Source organism: Mesoplodon densirostris, chromosome 4 (genome assembly GCF_025265405.1).
Source record: "Mesoplodon densirostris isolate mMesDen1 chromosome 4, mMesDen1 primary haplotype, whole genome shotgun sequence".
Classification (NCBI taxonomy): domain Eukaryota; kingdom Metazoa; phylum Chordata; class Mammalia; order Artiodactyla; family Ziphiidae; genus Mesoplodon; species Mesoplodon densirostris.
In genome coordinates this window covers 79,808,674-79,830,430 of record NC_082664.1, presented here as the reverse complement: position 1 = coordinate 79,830,430, position 21,757 = coordinate 79,808,674, and the positions used below count along the sequence as shown (strand labels likewise).

At 40.4% G+C, this 21,757-nt stretch overlaps 1 protein-coding gene across 3 annotated transcripts in view; it reads right to left on the bottom strand.

The window, feature by feature from the left end:
* FMN1 (formin 1) overlaps nucleotides 1–21,757 on the bottom strand; it is a 411,489-nt gene that overhangs the window by 63,256 nt on the left and 326,476 nt on the right. The gene's annotated exons all lie outside the window — the stretch shown is intronic.

Below are 21,757 nucleotides of genomic sequence, written 5' to 3'. Positions count from 1 at the left end.
GTTTGGGGGAAAAAAGAACGAACTTGTTCCCTTGTTCCAGTGTCCACTATTCCACATTGTTATCCTTCATAGGTTCCTACTTAAAAACTATAAAACTGTCATATCACAACAGAGTGGGAAATAAGAGAAATAAGAAGTTATAACTGAAAAACAAGCATTTGAGTGAATGTTATATTTAAATGCATAGTCACCTATTGTACATTAATGTCACTTATTTATACCTTATACACACACACACACACACACGTGAAATTCTACCAGCTCTATAAAGTAACCATCCTACATATTTTTATGAATTGTCCAGAAATATATCCAATATGATGGGTGGTTTTAATCATATTTTAAAGAATAAAACTCAGATAAAAAGCTGTTATGGGGCTTCCCTGGTGGTGCAGTGGTTGAGAGTCCGCCTGCCGATGCAGGGGACGCGGGTTCATGCCCCGGTCTGGGAAGATCCCACATGCCGCAGAGCGGCTGGGCCCGTGAGCCATGGCCACTGAGCCTGTGCGTCCGGAGCCTGTGCTCCGCAACGGGAGAGGCCACAGCAGTGAGAGGCCTGCGTACCGGAAAAAAAAAAAAAAAAAAAAAGCTGTTATGCATGGTCAGAGATCTTAATAGCTTAAGACGGATCTTAACTAATCAAAAACAGAGAGGAAAAAAAGCCAAACTCACATATCAGATAAAATATAACGTGGCACCCATACCTTTACAAAAGAAATTTCCTCTTCGTCTAGATTTATTTATATGAAACCTCTGACATCTTTATAGCAAAAAAACAAAAAAACAAAAAGGATGTTTGTTAAATGATAGAGGCTCTCCCTCTAGAAAAATAAGTGCTTAGATGTTTAGCTATGAATATGAATGGACCACCAGAATGTCCAGTAAACCATCATGGAACACCCATTGCTACCGTTAAACCAGTCTTCTTTTAGGACCTTGGCAAAGCTAACTGCACTAGGAAACTGCATTTACAGGGCCACAGTAGCTGATAAAAGGCTCACCTCCCTGATATCTGCTATTGCTTTGAATATCGAAATACTTTCTTATCTACTTTTCTTTCATGTGGTCAAGAATTTGTTCTAGCTGGGGATTTAAACTGACCCACTAGAAGTGGTCCCCAAGAACTACCATAACTTCAATAGTTGTGATGTTACAAAGAATCTAGGTGCAGGGAAAGTAAGCAATAGTGTTTCTTGGGAGATATTTCCAAGAAGAGAAAATAGTGGGAGAACTGGGATTCCCTAAGAAGATACTGTAGAAGATATCTTTCCATATTAAAGCACATTTAATTTGTTCCGACTGTAAAAGTTACACAGAAGGACCATTAGCTCAGGTGGTCATCATCAGAGTCAGTAAAAGGAAACAAAGAAATGAGGCTAGGTTTTAAGACTGACCACACTGCTTATAAGGCTACTGAGGTGAAAGTGCTGATGGTGAGCTTAACAGAATTCCAGGTGGCTCCTCTGGAGTCATCGTTCAACAATAATTCTCACCCTCCTTTCTGTCGTTTTTATGTTTTCCTCAGATTTTAAATTAATAAATCCTCATTGTAGAACATTTGTATATTTGAGGAAAAAAAGAAATAAGAAAACAAAAATAGTGTGTAAGTCTTTCTCTATGTAATGGCCTCTTGATATTCTGATTCATTTCCATAAATGTAGGTATATATTTATGATCACCTACTCATTTGTGATTTTTTACATAGTTGAGATGATACTGAATATATAATTCAGTTGCTTGCTTTTACATTTAATGTGTCAAAGGATAGGTCAACTTTTAAATGAATACTTTTATAGATAATTTGTAATTACTGAAAATAATTGTTGAAAAATAAGCCTTTATTCCAAAGCAGGTATGGAACGTATGCAAATAAAACAAAATAAATTTCTAGAAATGCAAAATAACATTTCAAACTAATTTTCTGACAGTATTTCTTAAGTGAGATCTTGTAGGAGAAAAATGCTTGGTTATGAAGCACTATTAAAATATTACCAAGTATAATTAAAGCAGATTTTTATCTTTTGATTCAACTTGGAAATAATCCATTGCTTTACCCTTTAGTCTTCCTCTTTTTTTTTTTTTTTTTGCGGTACGCGGGCCTCTCGCTGCCGCGGCCCCTCCCCCTGCGGAGCACAGGCTCCGGACGCGCAGGCCCAGCGGCCATGGCCCACGGGCCCAGCCGCTCCGCGGCACGCGGGACCCTCCTGGACCAGGGCACGAACCCGCGTCCCCCGCATCGGCAGGCGGACTCCCAACCACTGCACCACCAGGGAAGCCCTAGTCTTCCTCTTTTTGAGGCTTAGTAGAGAAATGTTTTAGATGGCCACAAGTATGAAAATCATAAATGCTGCAAAATAAGTTAAAATTTCTGTCCACTGTGCTTAAACCTAATATACCTGTTCTGTGTTTGGAAAATACAGGATAAAGAAAATATCCTCAACAGGAAAAAATATTGAGGGTCAGTAAATGCTTGGAAGCAAGTGAGAGACCTCTGAGCATATGACAAGCCACACACACACACATCTCATAGGAAAGAGGTCTCCCTGAACATCTGAGAGGGGGAAATATCTGGTCAGTTGGAGAAGTGCCACTGTCTCCCTTAGGTGGGAGCCTGAAGCTAGGCGTGCCAATAGCATGAAGCTGATTTCAGAAAGGAGAGAAAAAAAAAAAAAGAGAGAGAGAGAGAGAGATCATGAAACCAGAGGCTTGAAATGTTTTACTGGAGAAAAACCATGGCATTACCTCCTCCTGTGGGATGATAACAATGATTTATGAAGCTGAAGTCATTTCTTGTGATTGTGCTTCGGGGAGATTGGTTTCACATGAGCTGGGAAGTCAGGCAATGCAAGCTGAAGAAGAGCCCCACATGTTCAACTGAGGCTGGGATCTGCCCTTTTCAAGGGGATTCCAGAGCCCGGCGGAGGGGGAGGAAAAGCGATTGCTTTCTGATCCATGAACCACCTTCTTCCCTCCCACAAGCTCTTTAGGTAGACACACGGCTCTCTCATTCTCTCTCTCCTTTTAAAAGTATTACTACTTCTACTATGTGGGAGTAGAAGCTCATTGTAAATGCGCAGCAGGATAGTAGCAAAGCCGAGATTAATTCCCCATGGATTTATAAGGGTCGTTCTCACCCAAGATGACTTGTCCCGTTTCAAAGGTGCTTATGCTGCTGTTTTTATGGCTGGTCACTAACTTTATTCTGGCATATGGTGGCTGGCGCCATGACACGGAGTGAACATTTTATACCTGAATTAAAGTGGATATTTGACAGTTTCTGTCAGAAAGTTCAGAGCAAAGAATTTGTGGGACAAGATTTATTGCATATTTTATATGGGACACATCTGTTTCTTTGCTAGCTTTGTTCCTCCCCTTAAAAAAATTTAAAGAAGTTTTCTAAAGAAATATAACGATGGATAGAAAAAAAGAATTACAAAAGCTGGAGAAAAATATGGTCAAAAGTTGGGTGTTTAACAGCTAATTTAAAAAACAAAGTAAAAAACCAAAAAAGAACCACTTCTTATTTGGAGAGGGAAAAATGACTCATGGTCATGAATAAAAGCTCAGTGAAACAATGCTGTTATCATTGGCAATTATTTTATGGTTGGTTTAATGCCATTTATATAATGAAGTTAAAAATATAAGTGCATAACCTACCATTTTCTGCATACTTGAAACAGGACTAGAAAGAATAATCTGGCTTTGATGTACTTTTAAAGATTTCACCATTCCAAATGGTGGACTAAATAATAAAAGTCCAACCACATCGGTGTTGAACAAAAAAATTGCAGATATTTAAACATTTAAAATGGATATGCCTAAAGATAAACGCAGACAATTTCCAACCCAAATCCATCAACACAATGTGAAGGGCATATGTAAACTTCATCGTCATCTAAAAACTCTCCCCATTGTAGCAAGTGAGTGCCATAACAGAGATTTGTGATTACATAAACACTGGGCTCAACCTGGAACCTTGTATTAACAGACAGGCTACTTTTTTTCTTTTAACTGTGACTAGAGAGCTTTTAATTCTGAACACTGCAAAACTGAAAAGAAAACTTCCAGTCCTAAAGGTTTTGAAAAATTAATTTTTAATTGCTTTAGGTAACAAGCATTCTCCTTGTAAAAATATTAAACATCAGAGATAAAGTCCTCTTCCAGAGCCCCCTGCACCCCATCCTCCGTCACTCCCCATCCCTCCCATGCTCGTTACCTCCCGAGACTCAAGTGCTGTTACTGGCCTGAAGTATATCCTTCCAAAACTTTCTTCTGAGTGTCCCTGTGCAAATGGGCAAGATTTTTCTAAGTCAGACAGAGAGAAGAAGACTTGCTCGGCTCATCGGGTATGCAAGGTTTTAATTTTGGCTGAGACTGTCAAACAGTCCTCCACAGAGAGAGTACCATGTTACACTCCTAACAGCCAATAACTCATATTTTCAAACTTTAATTTTTGCAAGTCACACAGGTTTCAGTACAAATCCTTACGACATATATTGCAAGTACTTTTTCTTATTCTTTTGCTTGCCTTTTGACTTTGTTTACAATCTTTCATTTATACATTTAATTCTGAAGTAGTCAAATTAATAAATATTTTCCTCATGTCATTTGCTTTTTAAATCGTTAAAAAAAAAAGGCCTTTGCTACTCCCAAGGTCATAAAGCTGCCTTGTATTTTCTTATATACTTTTTGCCTTTGTCTTTTTAGATTTAGTTCATTAATCATTTGGAATTGTGTGGGGCAGGACTCTTATTCTGGAAATGGATAGGAACCGGTTCAAACAGCACTGATTTCCTAAAAGATAATCAGTGTAATGCAAATAGTGGCAGTTTCGTCTTGTCCTCGCTTCTATTGAGACGTGTCATTTCTTTTTCCTTGACACTGCCCTCGTTAGAGCTTTCAGCCTCTGGGTAAAGTTGACCCATTCATGTTCATGTTTATGGTGGATTTATCTCTGTCATATTTATTTTAGTACTTTTATTTACCAAACTTTCTAGCTATTTCCTTTTCCCCACTTCCTAACTTTTTTTGTCAGATTCACCAAATTGTCTTTGTTTCATTTTTCCTTTACTGGTCTGTTAATGATTAATTTTAACTTTTTGATTGGTGAATATGTCTAAAAATTTCAACACCCGTAACACAAGTATCTAGAGCTGCTAGGGTTTCTTACAGCTCTGTGCCCTAACTCTGAAAAATGTAAAAGTGGCCTGGCTTTTCCTTTCTCCCCCTGCTAAAACCTTCTGGCCACATTCTATGCCACATCCCATGTTGATATCATCTGCAATTTTACTTCCAGATTACCAAAAATAAATTTTTTATAGTTAATATTTAACCATAATTTTACACATTTATTTGTTCATTATACCTTTTGCCACTCCACTTCTTCCTGGATTCATTTTCTTATTGAACAGTGCAGCCTCAAGAGTGGATTTATGAAGAGTAAACTTCCGAGGCCCTGTGTGTCTCAAAAGAATTCACTTTTCTCTTTCACTTTGAGGATGGTTTGGCTAAATGTAGAATTCTAGCTTTAAAATTATTTTCCTTCAGAATTTGAATTTATGGCTTCATTGGCTTTTTTGCATCCAGTGTTGCTGAGAAGTTTGTTGTTTAGCTCTCAGAATTTTTCTAAATCCTTGTTTCTCAAAGTTGCTTATAAAGAGCAAAGGGTGTGTATGTGTGTGTGCATTTATCTTTTGTGGCTCTGAAGAGCCCTTTCAGTAAAAAATGCAATGTCTTTCTTCATTTCTAGGGAGTAACCTCACATTGTTTCTTTCTTCCTCTCTTCTCTTGACTTGTATGAAATAGATGTTAGATTAAATAGATGAAATTTCTAAGAACATTTTCTATATCTCAACATTTCTGCATACTTTCCATATATTTCTGTTTATGTTCTACTCTAGAAAAAGTCCTTGATTTGATCTTTCAATTCACTAATTGCTCTTCAGTGATGTCTATTCTACCACTGTGTGCATTCACTGATTTTCAAAAATTCCATCAACCAAAACTTTCATTTCTCTGTTCTCTACTGGATTCCTTTTTATGGAATGATAGCCTTTTCTAATTCTCTGAGATTATAGAGCAGACATGTTCTGAAGACCTGTTCTGCCTACCAGTGTATTTCCTCGGGTGTAAGTTCTTCTACTCGCTGAAAGGCAAAGTTTGTTGCCTTTCCTTAACAGTTGGTTCTAGATTAAAACAAAACAAACAAAACAAAACATTTTCACCACTGGGTGCAAGAGTGGGATATTACGCTGCAACTTGTATCGTAGTTGTTTTGGGGAGACTGGAGGAGGGGCAGAGTATGTTTCACTGGGCAGGGTAAGCCTTCATATCCCGAGACATCATCCGCTACCCAAGGCACTGCTCTGTCTCTCCTACTCAAGAGCCCCTTTCCTGGCCCTGTCTCAGAGGTACATACTTCCTGCTGTGGTTGCCTTTTCCAGGGTGTGGCCAAAGGAGCTGCCTCTACAGAATGAGAAAACTCCTCCAAGGGCTGTAGTTCTGAGCAACTGTTTACACTTCAAAACTCAAAGTTTTACATGTCTTTCCCCATAGCTTTATGACAATAGACTAGTTCATGCATGCTTTTCTTAGATTTTAAAACCAAATAAAATGCCAAAGAAGCAACTAGATTAAAAACAAAAAACAAAAAACATTACAATTATTACCATAAGTAATGATGTGGGGCGTAAATAATCATAATTAACGACTTAAAAAAATCATACCTATTTCGAAAGAGCTACATGGAAACAAAGCCCCTGAAACAAAGGTGCTATTCCAGCCCTCAACTGGAAGTCTAATCACGAAGATGGTACAGAATGCTTTACCGGTAACTTTGCACATTTGCAAAGCATTCTTCACAGAATGGGCTTACCTGAACTTACAAGAGAGAAGGCACAGAGCCTGGAGCTGTGACATTCTACTGCAAAAACAGTGGAAGGCCGTGTTAGAGCTGTGTGCCCCTGCCAAAAGCCACGTGCTTCCATTTTTACAGTTCTATAAAATGGCATCTGCGCATAAATAAGATTTCATGTAAGTGCTGGAAGCCACACGCAGTTGGAGAACAAGGGCTTGGGGATGGCAACACACACCGTCGCCAACAGATACCATATTGTAGTTGCAGGAGGATTGGGGTAGAAGTAAGGCAAGAATTAAAAAAAAAAATCCTTGGCCACATTATTATTAATTATATTATTAAATAAACGTGAGCACCATTTGAAAAGGGACATGTCCCATTTTCTTCACCCCATGAAATGCAAGTATCCTTGGATCTGGAGTCCAGCAGTGATGTGCAGAGGCTCAGATTCTTACGTGGTTACCTTAGGTCCAAAATATCATACATTACTGATGCATTAGCTACACACAGGTAATGCTTTATAGTTACCACACATTTTCAGAAACAGTGGTTTGGTTTTGTTTTGTTTTTTAATTATCATGAAAGACAAAGTACTTATCAGTGGCAAGCTAAACAGGTTCGTGTTCAGTATCGGTCAGTATCTCACCCACTCTGATCACTTTCTCCATCCCTTTTGTTGGCTTTTCTTCTTCTTCTTCCTCTTGCACTCTACATATATTCAGCCCCCAAGACTGTCTCTTGGTTCTCCTCTCTTCTATCTTTACATGATTAGCTAGACACACAACTACCTACCATTCTTCTGCTGATGAATCTCAAGTTTATACTGTCAACTCCAAACTACATTCTCGACACCAGTTTTGCATTTCTCCTGCCCTGCTGGACACCATGACATGAACAGCTGCCCGGGAATTCAGATGAGCCCCACCGTAACACAAACCCGTTCCTTTCACAGTCTTCCACCCCTCGGTAAATGGCATCATCGTTCACCAAAATGATCAAAACCTGGGAATTATTTTGGCTCCTCCCTCTGCTTCAACTCCAAGGTTGAAGTTGTTGCCAAATCCCTGTCTTTTCTATTTGCAACACATATCTTGAATTCATCCCTATCTTTCCATCTCAACTTCCACCGCTCTGGACCACAGGACTATTGTTTTTCATCTGAGTTACTTCAGTAATCTCCTTATATATACTCTTGCCCCTTTCATTGATTTTCTAGAGAGCAATCAGAATCATCTTTTAAAACACAAAGGCAGTCATGTCGCTTTCATTTGACAAACTCTTCTAAACCTTCCCACTGAATACTGAATAAAATCCAAATCCCTTCTCATGGCCTCCAGGGTTCTGCATGGGCAGCTTGCCCTAGTTCCAGCTGTACTGGCCCATCTTAGCTTCTCAGTATGCCGTGCTCTTACCCACCCCAGGCTGCCTCCCATGATATTCCTTCTGCTCGTGACAGCTGTACTCCTTCACTTCCCATGACTAGATCCTTTCCTGGCTTAAATGTCACCACTGCAGAGAGTCCTTTACAATCTTTGAAGGTAGGTTTCTTAAAACTCTGCCCCCTACCAAACCTAAACATTTCATAATTTGTAGTATCCACTGGGTTAGTTATTTGCTCTTTTGTCTCTTTCTCTTGTTTATTGTAAGTTTCTTTATTTTGTTCATGACTATACAAACTGTGCCTGGCACAGAACCTGACATACTGTATGCTCTCAACATGGGCTGAATGAATTTGCTATTATTCTATGCATTGCAATTGCCCTATGGTATAGGCATCTGTTCAGGATTGGCTCTCCAGCCTAGGCTACGGGATCTGTAAGCCAGGGAGCTGTCTCTTGTCCTTGTCTGGCACAATATCCAACACACCGTGGGCCTATACAGAGGTATGAAGAGTTACAATTAGGTACTCAGTAATCTTTTTGCAAATTGTATTAGACCTGACATGCGAAATCAACCTGGGAGTTGCTGTTTAGAGTAAGTAGTCTTGAGAGGTAAAAAAAAAAAAACATTGGTAATAAGCAAAGACCAAGGAATTAGTGGATAAGGTCTGTTTGGATAACAAAAGTTGAGTGACGGAAACAAATTTGTAATAGTAGTCAGAAATAACTCAAGGAGAGACCCAAGGGAGCTGACTCTCCCTCTGGATGTCAAAACCTATCACCAGCTTAGCAGTGTGGTCCCTGGAAAAGGAGTGTCTCTCAGAGCATCCCTTCCCTCCTATGTCAAGAGGGCCTGTTGGCTGCTTATTTCACAAGGATAGTGGGAGGAGAAATGAGGTGGCGGAATGTTAAGGGCTTGCAGTGCACTGGAGACAAAGCACTCTAAGGAGAATGGGAGACCCTCAGGGGGCCCTGCTTACTGCATCCTGCGAGGCTAAATGCCAACGGTGAAGATGTTGAACAAGATTGAAGTTGAATTCCCTAGGAAAAAAATGTTTCCCTGATATTAAAAGAAAAAAAGAAAAAAAAAAAAAAAGGAAACAGACCAAGAGGGTATGCTCAGAAACTGATGGGAAGAGTTGATGCCATCAGATCAAACTGAAGAAAGGTTTAGTGAAAAGAGAGCAAAAACACAATCGAAGGATCCCAGGGAGACACAGACCAAATTCATGAGAAACAGGGAAGCAGTGAGAAGCACAAGGGTGCTCTCCCCCTTGACATTCTTCCTAATTCACTATTGAATCCAAATTTCTTGACAATGGACTTCAATACTTTGTTCCATTTCTAAGTCAGGCCAACCTATGAGTTCACTTTGGAATTTTTGTGTAGGAACCAAGAGAGAATGACCTTGTATTAGAACACTAGGTGATGAACACAGAATGGTTTCATTGAAATGTTCCAGGTAGTTTCCAGATAGCAATAAGCTGTAGAAATACTATTCTGTATGCCCATCCCAGTCTTCTTAGTGCCAGCTCTTTCTAAAGTTATTCCATTCACTTTGGAATATCCAAAGTTATTCCATTCTTATCTCTTTCAACTACTTTCTAGATTGACAAGTTCAGAAAACCCAGATGTCTGACTACAACGGATGCATTTGCCCTGTCCTAAAGCTAAATAAAAGTAAAAAGAGAATGAAAAGAGAGGCTGAAGGGATGGCATTTCCCTCAGGCTTGCTGCCATGTCTCCATTAGGCTCTGGGTTTGTGTTTATTTTTAAAGCTCTCTTTTGTGAGTAAATGGTGTGAGACAGAAGTCTTATTTCCAAGGTTCATTTTACTGAGTGGCCTGTAGTCAGTCTTTCCAAGAAGAAAGATGGAAAATTATGGTCCAAGCAGCATTACTGTCTATCAAGGGACCGAGGAGAATTCTGGACCTCATCCACTCTACTGCTTAAACTATCATTTATAAGCCACAAAATGACTGTCCTTGGGTCTCAGCAGCATTATTTTGGGCTGAGTTTATGGCCCTAAGGCCTAGCTAATCACAATGATCTAATTTTACATTCCCATCACTTTCACATATGGATGATCACTAGTGCATTATTTAAATAGAAAAAAAGAATGCTTGTGGAATCTTGTCCTTCTAAATGGAAAACACAGTATATAAGAAAGTAGAATTAGTTTTAACATTTGCATCACTTCATAACAGAAGAGTCTTAGTCATTCCATGTTATTATCTTGTTTATCCTTCCAAAGTCCCAATGGAGAAGAAGAGATACACAGATTCCTGGCTCTTTTTTATAGTGGAGTTCCAGACTGATGTGACTAATAATGATAGAAAGAGAAAGGGGTGTGGATAAACAAAACATGGTTCATTCATGCACTGGAAGAGTCCATAGCACTTAAAAGAATTAAATCCATATTTATTGATATGGATAGATTTTCAGACAATCCTGAGTGAAAACTTAGGATGGAGAATGATAAAACCTAGTATAAGGCATCCTTTCTATTGTACTTTTTACAGCTTTCCTGAACAGTCAGGAGTTCTTACTCTTAAACTGGTAAATCTTGATCACTGAAAGTCATCCAAAGGGAATTTCAATTCTCTAACTTTTTATCATTTAGAATTTTCTTTCCACACTGGGTTTTTGTGATTGTGAACAGAGTCTAGTCTGGCTATAAGATCTAACAAACTGGATAACAGTTCCTCATAGGATCAACTGCATTCTGCAGAGGATGATCCAAAGAGGCTACCAGTCTCCTCTGAGAATGAAAGATAAATATTTGTGGTTACAGTAGTGTCACGATTCTCAGATAAAAGAAGGGATTTAGGTCTACCACTTGGCTCATGTTCTCTCCTAACCAAACCACAAGTTTTTCAGTAACCTAATGACATTTTGGGGAGAGAAAGCATGTTCTCTGACTACTAGGAATACTGACACAATAAAGGAACACTTTCATAGTTTTATTTAAGTCTTTTATTTAAAGATTTCAGAATTCCTCCCTATGCTACTTTACGGCATTTCCAGTGAAGAGGGAAATAGGTAAAACATACTCTTTCTTGGAAGATGACCTAAGGCAAACCTCTTTATCTGCCGGCACCTTTATACATGTGCTACACATCAAATGCTTTGTCATCCCTTAGAGAAAAGGCCTGGTGGATGGCAAGCATGCTCATAATTGCTTTCTTATAATACGTGATGGCTAGCCACTTGGTCACAAACCCAAGTAACGATTTGTAAGAACACAAAGAGGATAGCAGCCAAACTGAAGAAAACTTCCTTCTTTGCTTCCTCAAGGTTTACTCTAACTTAGCATTGATGTAACTAGCCAAATATCCAAGAACAAAAACTTGTTATGCAACATCCAGTCTAAGACTGTCACAACAAGTGATGAGACTATCAATTCTTCCCACTAAGTTAAAAAAGACACTGAGGCAGAAGTTCTGTCAACCTCTGGCTCTTCAGAGCAAAGAACCAGGAGGACTGGACGAGCCATCTCCTACCTTCCAGCTGCTAGTGTTTCTAGCTGGTGAATAACACAGGCCCCAGCAAACGGGAGCAGGGAATTGTTTTCTAAGAATGAAAACTTCTTTCCAATTTATATTTTCAGGAATATTAAGAACTCCATACGCAGCTACTGAGGAAGACTGGGTGGGAATCAAGTCAGCAGCCCATGCCTTCTGAGGCCAGTTTCCTGGGACTGGTTTTCTTCTCCCTGTATTGCATGAGCTGAAAGCAGATGGATGCAGTCATATTCCAAGACACCTTATTTGGTGTCGTTATGGACTGGGCCTATTGTCTCAGCTTACAAAAAAAGCAATAAGGATCCTTAGACCCCTGCCAATTCATGTAAATCACCCTTTCATCTGCTTAAAGGCTGGGATCCATGAGTGATGAAAATAGTTAGGACTCTTCTATTGCTGGCATATAAAACCATGTTCTACATCTAGATCCAACTCTCCAAGGTCTGAGACCTCAGTGGTGAGAAGAAAAAGGGATTTAGACAAATACTCCCATAGAAATGAAGGGTGGCACATTTCTCCCAGGAGGCAAAGTTAGGAAGTATTGAATCCAAATCCTGTACTTATGTTGAGACCTTATGCTGACTGAAAAGAAGAAATAACTACATAAGGATAACTTTTCTCTGCAACCCGTTTTAATGTTTTCTTTGTTTTTAAAAGCAACTGGACAAGTGAAGGGAACTTTGACCATTCTCTAGGCAATATAGGTTATCCAAAATTTCAGCAAATCTGGAAGGCTAAAGAAATGGACTGCCTAACAAATGACAACAGAAATGAAAACCTCATAATCCTTGTATCTGACTAGGCACTGACCACTAGATAAACACAGATTTTTAAAAAATCACCCTGGCTATACACTCACTGTAGAGGGTAGTGAATGTCTTCCATTCTCATGAGTTTGTTTTTTCTTTTCCCCTTGATAGCATTTTTGGCCTTGTTCTTTTGGTTAGATAGTGGTAGGAAGAGTTTGAGTTTCCTTTTCTTTTTTAAATTGAAGTACAGTTGACTTACAATGTTGTTTTAGTTTCTGGTATACAGCCAAGTGATTCAGTTATATATATATATAACTGAATATATATAATATATATATTCTTCCCATTATAAGTTATTACAAGATATTGAATATAATTCCCTGTGCTATACAGTAGGACCTTGTTGTTTATCTATTTTATATATAGTTTGTATCTGTTAATTCCGAACTCCTAATTTATCCTCCTTCCCCTTTCTACTTTGGTAACCATAAGTTTGTTTTCTATGTCTGTGAGTCTCTTTTTGTTTTGTAAATAAGTTCATTTGTATCATTTTTTAAGATTCCACAGATAAGTGATATTATCTGATATTTATCTTTCTCTGACTTACTTCACTTAGTATGATCATCTCCATATCCATCCATGTTGCTGCAAATGGCATTATTCCATTCTTTTTTTATGGCTGAGTAATATTCCATTGTATGTATATATATATATATATATATATATATATATATATATATATATATACACACACACACACACACCACATCTTCTTTATCCATTCATCTGTCAGTGGACATTTAGGTTGCTACCATGACTTGGCTATTATAAATAGTGCTGCTATAAACATTGAGGTGCATGTATTTTTTCAAATTAGAGTTTTCTCTGGATATATGCCCAGGAATGGGACTACATGATCATATGGCAACTCTTTTTTTTTTTTTTTTTTTTTTTTTTTTGCGGTACGCAGGCCTCTCACTGTTGTGGACTCTCCCGTTGCGGAGCGCAGGCTCAGCAGCCATGGCTCACGGGCCTAGCCGCTCCGCGCATGTGGGATCTTCCTGGACCGGGGCACGAACCCGTGTCCCCTGCATCAGCAGGCGGGCTCTCAACCACTGCGTCACCAGGGAAGCCCCCACACTGAATTCTTAACTTGTCCTCATTGGGGTCCTCCTTTGACATCAAACAAAGCTAGCCTGTCTGAGCTCAGTTTCCTCATTTGTAAAATGGAGATAATAACAGTGCTTTCCTCAAGGTCTTTTTGTTTTGTTTTTTTTAAGGACAACTAGAAGAGACTATAGTTAATAACATCAAATCTGGCTGACAGCGTTAAATAAATGTTAATACTAATTTAATACTATTTTTTTTATTCTTAATAATGCATCACAAATATCATAGGAGCTTGGGAAGTTTCACTAGGAGAGGTGGGACCTTAGGGCAGTTCTGGGAGGTGTGTGTTAACGTGGGCTAGGAAAAGGGAAACAGCTAGGACTCCAGGCTCAAGCTGACGCTTCTGTTTCTCTGTAAGCAAGTGCCTAGATGAGGCTGGAGAGGAAGAGTGGCTGGTGGGGGTGTGTTGGTGTGGGTGAGGGATGTTGCAGGGGTCACGGGGACAAGCATGGGACCCGCTAGACTGGAGGAAACATCTTTTGTGGGAAGCTTGGACAAGTGGAATAGAGAGCATGAATATAACCTCTCAGAGAGTGCCGCAAATAATCCACTCATGCAAATAATCCCCAAGAATGCAGCATTCTTTTTACTGACTTCTGATTCCCTGGGGTGAGAGGGTGAAGAAGGTGGGTAGGGAAGGGATGCTTGTTCCTGGTGTCAGTAAATAAAATCTTCTGGTGGGGAAATGTTTTGAATATATTTGCAAGAGAAGTTCAATGCTCTCCAAAGTGGACAAAACCAGCACCAGAGATTTCCACGTACCTGCCTGGAAATACCAGGCTTCAATTTATGGCCAACTTGAATCTTTGCAACTCTTTAAAACAACATCACTCCTGAGGGATTTCGGGCTCTGCTGAAAAAGTTTTTTCTGTTCCATAGGTTAGCCTAACAATACTGAGTTCATGAGACCACTTACCATTTAAAACACAAACTCAGCTTTTGCATGTTTTTAAAACATCCCTATAACTATGGGTTGTTTAAAAATAGCTATACCCCAAAGAGTTTATTTCCAACATCTGACATGATTGCATTTCGCAGTGATTTGTTATGTAAATAATGGTAGCGGAGGAGAAATATGAAAAAACATTGCCTCTTCTCAAAGCCCGATGGATTTAATGCTTTTGTTAACTCTGGATTGCAAGTCTGGGGGTTGTTTGTTTGTGGTGTGTAAAATAAAATACTATATGCCTGCCTCAGCTTTTCTTCTGATGTACAGCAATTTGTAAAGGAACTGTTGTTCCTCTATGGCTTCCCTAAATTTTCTTCACTGTGCTCCAGTGTGGAGAGGGCTTTCAATGTGGTGGCTGTTGAGATGATAATGTGAGTATTTTCAAAGCAAAGGGGAGAGCTTTTTGAGATGACTCACGCTGTGTTTGAAACTGCCGATAATTCAAGGCTTGATGGTAGGTATGTAAGTCATTTGCTGAAGATTCTATTTCTCCATCTCTGACTCACAGTTTCCTGAATATGGTATGGGTGTGTGTGTGTGTGTGTGTGTGTGTGTGTGTGTGTGTGTGTGTGTGTGTGTGTGTGTGTGTGTGTGTGTGTGTGTGTGTGTGTGTGTGAAAAGCAGGAGGTAAAGCAACTTATTACTCTTAGATTAGTCAATGGGAGAAAAAGCAAGGGACATATTGTTTTGCCTCGACTCTGTTCTTCTTCTAGAACATTATCTTTGTCGTCCCTCTAAGGGCTGCTACCCCTTCTAGAACAATCCTACTCTCTAATTCTTCTCTTAGGGTATAAGTAGGAAAGACATAGTGAGGAAAAAAAAAGTTTTAGTCTTCAGCTAGTGTAACGGATGGTGATGACAGGGCTTGGGTTATGGGAATGGCTTTTGAAACAATGGCTGTTTTGTGAGGGGCTCATCTGGAGAAGTGGGACATATTCCATATTGATGAGGGAGAAGGCCCACAGAAAGCCAACTGCACCAAAACAGCCTCAAAAGCCAAGGGCAGAGGAAGTGAACCTTCTGATCCAGGTCATCCAATACGCCCCGAAATTAGCCCATAGAAGAGATGATGCTGTAGCCCAGGGAATGGTTTGCCACCCACATCAATGACCCAAAAGTGTAATGGACTTTGCTTCATAATTATAACTGAGTTAAAGGGATTAACAAGTTTGACTATTTCTCTGAAACCTGATGAATTATCTGAGCATCTCTTTTCTGAAGGTCTGCGGGCCTTCTTTATGGAAGTTAGTGGAAAATGGTATTTTCATACTTCTCCCTGTAATATGATAAACCAACTGCTTAAAAAAAAACTTTTAGTGAATAATCTTAGATTTTAAACATATTACAGGCCTAACTCAAGTTCCATCTCTGAAATCAGTAAGGAAAGGAACGTGGGCATCTTCATTGAATTAAATATGAACTTTCTTACTCCATTCTCATTTTGAGTTCCTTCATAAGCCCAGATCTTATACTAAAAGGCAGATACTTCTCATGTTGTAGCAGCATTTTGAGAGTGAAAGACCTCTATAATCTCCACTCTGACCTTTCCCATGTTTTTCTGGTTCTCAGAACCTCCTGAGATTTATTTCCAACCCAGTCTATCTCTGTTAGTTGAGCCCAGACTCCAACATGCCTGTTTTGCCATACTCTGATGAAAACCAAATTAAACCCTTGGATGGTAAACTCCTCTTTTTAAGTTCCTATTGTTTTTCCTTCAGGAAAACTAGAAAAATTATATTTATACCATATCAACCATGATCTCGAGTTCAGCTCAGGAATCTCTGACCCTTGACCAACATGCTGATGAAACTGCCTAACTCATCTGAATCAGTCTCCTCCTCCCACATGGCTTTTGGTCTCCCTTGGGGTTTGGTAGTTGCAAACTGAAGAAGTAAGACCTTAATCATATACAGATATGTTTCACATTCTATGTTAACTCTGCTCCCTTGCCCTTTTTTTCAGACTGCCTCAAGGAGAAGAAACCTACAAAACAAACAAACAAACATACACTGACGCTAAAGGCCCAAATCAAGACTATTATTAGTTACCCCAGACAAAGAAACCCAACTGCCACTACTTGGGCTCTACTCAGCTGGTTCGCCCTCTCCCTCAAAGGTGGCTGAAATTCACTTCCCTCGTGGCCCTCTCCCACTCCCACCATTATTATTTTCAGCCATTTTTTCTTATCTTCTTTTTTTTTTTCTTTCAAGAAAAGGCAGCAGGACTTCCCTGGTGGCGCAGTGGTTAAGAATCCGCCTGCTAATGCAGGGGACATGGGTTCGAGCCCTGGTCCAGGAAGATCCCACATGCCGCGGAGCAACTAAGCCCATGTGCCACAACTACTGAGCCTGCGCTCTAGAGCCCACGAGCCACAACTACTGAAGCCTGCGCACCTAGAGCCCGTGCTCTGCAACAAGAGAAGCCACCGCAATGAGAAGCCTGTGCACCACAATGAAGAGTAGCCCCCGCTCGCCACTACTAGAGAAAGCCCACATGCAGCAATGAAGACCCAACGCAGCCATAAGTAAATAAGTAAATAAAAAAATAAATAAGAAAAGGCAGCAGTATGAGCAGATAAGGTAATCCAGGTAGCACCTTTCTCTGAAAAAACACTCTTTCATCTTTTTCTTATTTCTACTGATCCTGTAAATGGAATCACCATTCAAAGGGGGAGCCCCTGGTCATCACTGATCACCTTGGTTAATTTTAGGACAGATGTTTCATAGTCACTGCATAGAAAAGTCTAAGGCTTTTACTCATTTAAACCCTTCAAAATGCTAACACTGTGATACCAAAAATACTCAAAGTTTTGCCATAAACAAAATTGCCATGCAGTGGGCATTGTGGCTTTTGGGCATCCTCAGGGGAAAGGCATTACCTTTGTTCAGGCCTGAGAATTTGAATTATGTAGGATTGATTTGGAAGCAGAGTGGCATCAGGGAATCCAGTCCCTTTCTTCCTACAATCCCATGGCCGCTGGAAAGGCCATGAGGAGAGGGCAGGACGCACGGATGTCACCCAGCCTGCCTGGGATGCGTGTCAGTTCCTGACCACGTAATCACAGACACTCAAGCACAAGGGAAAGCAAATCATTCAGATAAAATGAAAACTGACTGACTTTAAATAAAAGGCATCCCTTCTTTTAGTTTATTTTTTCTAAATCATGACTCTAAAACAGTAAACTTAGAATTATTTCTCTCTTCCAAACTGAAATATCACTTTCCTTCCTGGCTCAGACCACCAACCAGGTTTCTGCCACTGGAAGTGGGAAAAGTACTGAAGAGCTTGTGAGGAAGGCTGATCGAATGGAATGCCCTATTCTTCCAATTTCCAAACCAAAGTCACTTGGAGACGCAGACACATTTTGTTTGCGCGGTCTAAATTGCAACCTCAATAAACTTGGCAGTTTTCTCATCATGGGCTGTGATTTCCATGATGTGATGATTTGCAAGGGTTTTGTTTTCAAACAGATGTTATGGGTAATTCCATGGGACTCCTATTTCAATCCCCTTGAATTGATAACCTTTCCTTCTTAAGTGTGACCTTGGTGTTCAGATAACCTTGGGACACAGACAAGGAGGATTCCCAGTGGTAAAAGTCTGTCTGGTGCAAAGGGGGAAGGAAGAAAGTGAAACTTTCAAAATGATGGAAAGAAAAAACAAAGCTTTTCACAAGCTGTCCTGTTCACTGCCTTTTTTTTTTTTTTTTTTTTTTTTTGAGGAGTATAGTAATGTTCACGTCCTCTCCCATTTCACTGGTTCTATTTATTGTAATTTATAGCAACAGTAATTCATACTCTAACTTAGTTTTACTTCAGCAACTCTTTCCCCTTACCTTTGGATTCAATATTAAAAATGACCAGATGCTCTTTCCCCAGAACCAAGTCCTTCACATTTTTTTACCTAAACTATATATATACCTCACAGACTTTGCACTTAATGAAAATAAAACTATCCCCCTCGTTTGGTGAAGAAGATGACACACCCATTATCCGAGCACATGTCTCCCTTGGTCTCTTTATTGTAGACTTAATAAGAAAGTCTCAAGCTTTTATCCACCTCAGAAACACTGATGAACAACTGAACAGACATTTTTCCAAAGAGGAAATGCAGATGGCCAAGAGGCACCCAAGAAGATGTTCAACATCACTAATCATCAGAGAAATGCAAATCAAAACCACAATGAGATATCACCTCACACCTGTCAGAATGGCTATCATCAGAAAGAACACAAAAAAGGACTTCAGTGAAGCAACATGAGAAAAAGAAGAACTGTGTAGGTCCTGCTATGATAGGGCCTTCTGGGGACAGGATGAACAATGACAGGGTGCAGCTTATGCCCAGGCTGCAGGGCGACACTCCAGAACATGTCGTGCCTTTCTAATCCTCTCCTAAGCCCCTCACAGAAGAGTGCACTCACAAAACTAAATCAAACGGCAACTTGGTTTGCTCTCTCCACAACCCCCCTGCCCCGGGCTGGAAAATAACGCAACAGTAGTAGACAAATGCTTTAATGTTGTAAAAAGTCCGTGTTGAGATTTATTTCTCTCTTCAAGTGGAGAGAGAGTCTTCTGGGCAAGTTTGGGTCTGAGATAAACATGTAGCTGACCAGGATACACGAGAATGGCTATGGAACTAGTAAGGAATAACGTGATTTAAACACAGAGGTCAGACTCCTCCTCGAGCTGCTTTCAGTCCTGCAGTGGCAAGTCTGTCACCCCAGGGCCACTTCTGGTCCCCAGTCTCCAATCTCTTTATGTGTAGTTTAGCTTTCTCTTCAGCCTCTTTACAATAGTTCACAGTGCTGATATCAGCTCCTTGGAATTCTCTTCCTTAGCTTTAGTGCCATGTACTACTTTAGGTCTTATCCTTTTTTTCCCCCCTTACGGTATGTTGCCTGCCCTCCCTCAGTTCCCTCCACTGCTTTCTTCTTCCTCTCCTCTCATTCTCCATTTTCAGTTTCATTATAGCTTCACCACTCATTGCCTTGTGGCTGTTTCCCAACGAAGAGCGCTAGACTCGAGTATCCATCACCTGTTAGACACATTATTCAGGTATATTCCCAGTATGTTCCAGAGTGAAGTCAAGATCTTACAGTCCATGTTCATCTTCCAGTGCTCACTTTTTCTTTTAATGGTACTCTGTTCTTTCTGTCACTAAAGCTCTGAGTCTCACTGTCATCTTAACCTCCCACATCTCATGACTCATATTCATTCGTGGACAAATATTTAGTGTGTACCCACTGTGTGCCAAGTGCTGGGATTACAGCAGTGAATACAACTGAGGTGGTCTCTGCTCTGCCTTCATGGAGCTTACATTCAATCAGCACCAGAATCCTGGAGACTTGGCCTCTGTAATGTCATCCATATTCAACTTCTCATATCTTTTCCCATAAAATGCATCCTAATTCAGATTCTTGTCACTTTTCTCTTAAATTACTGCACGGCTTCTTAAATCATCACTTGGAGTCACTGTCCCTCCTGCCCCCAGGTCACTGTACATGTGGCCAGTATCATCTTTTTATTTTATAGCTCTTATCACACCACTTTCCTGCTCAAATCTTCAACGGCCCCCTAGCACATAGAGAATAAAATACAGACCTTTCGGCTTAGCATTCTAGATTCTTCACAATCTCCACACATTTTTCCATCTCCTCCTACTTTTCAAAACTTCCCAACTTTGTTTCCTGCTACTCGTAGATATACAGAATGTTGAAACCTGATGGGACCTTTGGGATCCCAGTACTTTCACTTTGTAGAGAAACAGAGGCCCAGAGAAGTCAAGTGCCTAAGTGAATCAATGGAAGGAAAGCCCAATGTGGAATGGAACTCAGAGGTGGTGTTGATGGGCAGAACTTTGGTAGATGGAAGACTCCTGGTCAATCCAGCTATAGCGCATAATTTTTGAGTGTTCAGTTTTTAGACTATATGACTACAAACCATCTCTACCAGGTGGTGCGATCTTCAATGCCTCTCTTCATCTACTTCCTCTGTATCTTCCTCACACGTTCCCCAAAGTGATTCTGCAGATGACTGTACCAAGAACACTTCCCAGTTCCACCAGCAGCCTCTCACCTTGTTACCTTCCTCCAGGTCTAGCACAGGCTCATCAGAAATCTGATCTAAGCAAGACAAGTGCACCTAGGGCAGGGTGGTCAGGGGCACAGATAGAATTGCATCGCCTCCTGATCTCTCCTGGGCAACTGGGGCACTGGGTATAGAATGCACCAGCTACAATGAATCTATTTACTGCAATTTGTATATGCTCCTTGGAGTCACTTCAATTCCCTTGGAATATTCTTCACATTCCACACATCAACCCTTAGCTCATAATCCACCTTCTTTCCTGATTTGTCTCACCTCTGAGTTACACGGCACCTTTTATGCATATCCTTGAAAGCACTTCTTTTGTTCATTCAAAAATATTCATACGGTGCCTACAGGCAGCACTGTTAAGTAGTGAGCAGGACAGAATCCCTGACCTCAAGAAACATACATTTTATGGGAGCAAACAGAAAACAATGAAACACATGCTATTTCAAATGGAAATAAGTTCTAGGAAGCTACATAAAGCAGAGAAATGAGAAGAGAGAAGAGCAGAATCTGAAGAGCTGTTATTTTATCAGGATGTTCTCTTTAAAATTTTAGCAAGGACCAGAAATAAGTGAGGAAGGCAGGGCTTCCCTGGTGGTGCAGTGGTTAAGAATCTGCCTGCCAATGCAGGGGACATGGGTTCGAGGCCTGGTCCGCAACTAAGCCCGTGCGCCACAACTACTGAGCCTGCGCTCTAGAGCCCGCAAACCACAACTGCTGAGCCCGTGTGCCACAAGTACTGAAGCCCACGCGCCTAGAGCCTGTGCTCCCAGCAAGAGAAGCCACCGCAGTGAGAAGCCCGCGCACCACAACGAAGAGTAGCCCCCGCTCGCCACAACCAGAGAAAAGCCCGCGTGCAGCAATGAAGACCCAAAGCCGCCAAAAATTAAATTAATTAATTAAAAAAAAAAAAGAAGTGAGGGAGGCAAGCCATGTGAGTATTTGGAGAAAGTGCATTCTGACGGGAGGAAGAACCAGTATACTTCCTGCAGCCCAAGGGAGTGGCCAGGCTCAAGATCAGCAGGAAGAACTGAAAGAT